Source organism: Perognathus longimembris, chromosome 8 (genome assembly GCF_023159225.1).
Source record: "Perognathus longimembris pacificus isolate PPM17 chromosome 8, ASM2315922v1, whole genome shotgun sequence".
NCBI lineage: Eukaryota > Metazoa > Chordata > Mammalia > Rodentia > Heteromyidae > Perognathus > Perognathus longimembris.
In genome coordinates, this window is record NC_063168.1 from 43,885,046 (window position 1) to 43,889,486 (window position 4,441).

At 37.3% G+C, this 4,441-nt stretch overlaps 1 pseudogene; it reads left to right on the forward strand.

Annotated features, from left to right (window-relative positions):
* The first annotated feature begins 3,311 nt into the window (after positions 1–3,311).
* LOC125356899 lies at positions 3,312–4,061 on the forward strand (annotated as a pseudogene).
* Positions 4,062–4,441: the final 380 nt, after the last annotated feature.

Here is a 4,441-nt window from a genome sequence, read left to right on the forward strand (position 1 = left end):
CATTTAACTTTTTTGTTTTGGAAAAACAAGGAAAAGAGCCAAGTCTAAAGTACTGGATAAGTGAGCCACATCTGGGAGGTACACAGAGATACAGGGTAGGAATGAGCTTCTCTGATGATTTGCAAAATCCACTGCTGTTTGTTACTCTTAATTTTACTTCCATCTCTTTAACCAAACAACGTTCCATTTTTTAATGTACACTTCTTTTGCATGTTTTATTCGTGGGATATTCCTTTTATGATCTTAATGCATTCACCTTACATTTTTTCTGTTTATTACCTCTTGCATTTAAATAGTTGCACAAGTCTTAATTCAACACATCAATTTATGAGTACAATGCATCTTGATCAGTTTTGACACTTGTCATTGCCCCATCTATCTATCCCAACCCCAACCCTCAAGTTTCTGAGTTCTATTTTCACATATGCCCATTGAATATTATCCTAGTGGGCACTTCTTTTTTATTTTGCGGGCCAAAAGGAAAAGAATCTGATGTACCACCTGCCATTGACAATTCACATATTGACAAAGTAACACATCCAGACCGTCCAGTAGGTATGCAGCATTTCTCAAGCTGCAGAACCCATAACTAGAATGCCACAGAGTTAGATTGGCACTATCAGTGTTTTGTATCATCAAATGATTGTTTTATTGCCTCTACAGATAAATGTAAGTGGGCACTGATGGCTCACATTTATAATCCTAGCTACTCAGGAAGCTAAGATCTGAGGAGCATGGTTTGAAGCCAGCTAGGGCAGAAAAATCCAAGAGAATCTTATCTCCAATTAAACAACCCCCCCCCCACACACACACAAGCAAGAAGTCGAGTTGTGGGTCCTGCCACATCCTTAAGTTGGCACTAAAGCCAAGCAACAGTGGGATGCCCTGGGTTCAAGATAGTATGGCCATACAAAAAACAAGTCTGTTGCTCTATTTAATTGTTTGTTGAGGTTACTTGACCCTTTTTAAAAGAAGAAGCCATAAAGAACTCAGCTACTGTAGAGTAGAAATAACAGATAGTTTAGCCCCCAACACTGATCCTTTGTGTAATGCTGTCCTCTTGAGTCTCATGATACTTTCATTTTCTAGAGAGAAACCTGAGATTCAGTTTTAAAGAATTAAGTGATCTGTTGCTGGTCAAGGTCAGTAAGCAATCATCCTGGGTTTGAATTCATGCTTTGTGTATTGTTCTATACTCCTTTCCTCAGCCCTAAACTATCAATACCTCCTTGAACATGTAACTTTTCTCTATTCTCATCCCTCTAATGATGAATGAGAATAATTATTTGGTCCACTTAAGGCATGGTTCAAATATTTGAATAAAACAATGTATATAAAACATATGGCACCCTAGGTAACACTACTTGTCTGTTAGCTGCCTAATTTTATGCCTTTTCTGCCTGAGTTAGAGAACACTCTGTTAAACTAATGCTGATTCTTGCATATAAAACTATCATTTTAAAATTTGCAAAAATGTTTCTCCAAATACATCAAAATATATATGAGAACATTTTGAGTGTCACACCATTTCTGTTTACTTATTTGATATGTATTTTCACACACGTATATATCTAAATAATGTATTATTACATTTATAAAATGCCTACACATATGTTATTTGTGCAGCATGGGAAGATTAGAATTAAGCAAGATGACAGACAACTAACACAATCACCAAAACATCTTCAGAGACATTGTACCTAGCAACTGAAGCAGCAACTACAGAATATATTTTCTAAGTCTCTTCTCCCTCGTGGAGGTTACAATGTAAAAGGCATAAAAAAGGAAAAAAAGGATGAAGAAAGATTATATACATCGGTTAACAGAACAATGGAATAGTTTGGATTAAGAATACTATATAGTCTTAAAGTACATTGCTGCTCTTTTCCTTTCCCATTTGCATGATATTTTAAATTATCAAAATAGCTTATGCTGCAAAGCAACTGATTTCAGAGGGAAACATTCTAAAAAGCATATACCATTCTTTTAAGCAGTTTATATGTGTAATTACCAGCCCTCACATGAAATCCTGGAAATTATTTCCCTCCAGGGCATAGAGTTTGAAGTATGGTCTCAAGGGAAAGCAGATCATCACAACTTCTGGCATCAATAGGGGGAAAGTTGCAGAGAGAGTGGCAGGATCTATGCTGGATGAAAATACATCTGGCCAAGAACCCAGACCTTGAGTGGCCCTATCCTGTCTTCACAATTTCCTCTGAACACCACTTAGAGCAATGGACACAGCAAAGTAAACCAACAGAAGTCTTGGTTCTTTATTGTAATAGTATACACATCCCATACCCTGGCATGTCACACTTTAGAAGCAAGTAGAACTTGTTTCCCCCTTAGTCCTAGAAAGGATGGCTGATTTAAAGCAGAAAACTCCAGATTTAATGGGCAAGTTTGCATTTATTAAATTCTCTTTTTTATCCACGTTCCCTTAGCCGTAAAGGTAATTCTTTGATATACAAAACTCATAAATATAGTTATTGTGATGTGTAGCCTAAAAAAGTCTTTGAATTTGGCTTTTCTGATATGTAATTCTCAATAATTCTCTTCTGCATTAAGGAGAGACAGAGGAAAACATAGTTCACCATGATCACTCTGACTTAAACAGAGCAAGACTCAAGAATGACTTCTTTATAAAGATAATAAAATATATTTGGAAAAAAAGGAAAATCAAAAAATGACTTATTTTCTTGTATCTCTCCTTTCTTTTTAATTTTAGCATTTTCAGCTCCTCAAGTCTTGCATATAGACCCAATATAAAAGGTTGATTTAGTGAGTATTCAGTTCATTTGGAACTGAAATCGAAATAGAAATGTATTTCTTAAAGTTCTAAAGACTTGGGGAACAAAATTGAGGCTCTGGCTGATTCAGTGTTTGATGCTAAAATTGTTCCCTGGTTTATAGTGGGAGCTTTCTCATTACGTCCTCACATTGTGAAATATTCAAGGCTGCACGCTAGAATGTCTCTTATGAGACATTAATTTTACAATCACTCTTCCTTTGTGACCTCATCATTCCCCCAAAGAGCCCATCTCTGATTGCATCGTATTAGATGTTAAAATTTCAACATATGATAGTGAATGGCCAACAACTCAATTGGCTATGTGGCTGAGTTTTCCATCTCTCAAAAATTTCACATTGAGGGGCCGCGCACCGCCGGGCGTACCCGAGACGCGCGGGTGCTGCATCTGGCGCCGGTCAGGGTCTCCGCTCCGCTCGCAGTAGTGGAGCTTTGGCTGAGGTTTCCTGTTTGTCCTCGTTCGTGACCCCAGTTTCGGCCTACAGCCCGGCCCGCCAGCAACATGGCTTCGGTTTAGGAGGAGCTGCAGAAAGAACTAGAAGAAGTAAATGCATTACTGGAAAAGTCTACTAGGAAAAAAGTACACGATGCTCTTATAACTGTAAAATCTAAGACTGAGACAGAAATAAAGAACAAGATGTAACAGAAATCACAGAAAAACAAGTTGACGATGAAAAGCCAGCTGCTGTTGTTGCTCCCATTACAACTGGATATACAGTGAAAATCAGTAATTACGGATGGGATCAGTCAGATACGTTTGTGAAAATCTGCATTACCTTAACTGGAGTACACTAGGCTCCCAATGAGAATGTGCAGGTGCATTTCACGGATAGGTCAAGACGGATACAGTTCTTATCTTATGTAAAAAGAAAGCAGAAAACGTACGATGGGATTACTTTACTCAAGTTGAAAAGTAGTGCAAAGAGAAGGAAAAGCCTTCTTATGACACCGAAGCAGATCCTACTGAGGGATTAATGAATGTCCTAAAGAAAATGTATGAAGATGGAGACGATGACATGAAGCGCACCATTAATAAAGCCGCGGCGGAATCAAGAAAGAAGCAAGCCAAAGGAGACCCAGAATTTTGAGACATTTAAATCCTTTTGGAACTGGGATGAGGGAATACTGATGTTTCCAATAAAGGAATGTTGGCACATACAGATCGGGCGGATAATATTTACACAGCGTTAAAGGCAGTGAATTCTCCATTTCTGACTGGAGGATTTAAATAAAATAAGCTTATTAAACACTTCAAAAATTTCACATTGATATTACAGACTGATCCAATTTTAATTTTCATTTATCAAATTCATATTTTCAAATGCACACATCTGCAGTATTTACACAAAGCTACACCATTTATTTAACAAAGATAAATACTCAGCAACAAATTCTTTAAAAAGACACACATTACTGGCCTAAATAAAGATATGTACATGACTTTTTAAGCAAATAAAGAATTTCTGCCTTTATCTTAATAGCAAATTTTCCTCACAATTATTGTTCAATATTAGGTGTCCTCCAGTGTGCTCCAAAGCTGTATGGTAAACAGCATCGGAATAAAGGAGATCAGTCCTCTGCTTCCTAGGAAGAGGTCAGCTATTGGGAAGCCATTTCTTTTCAAACAAGGTA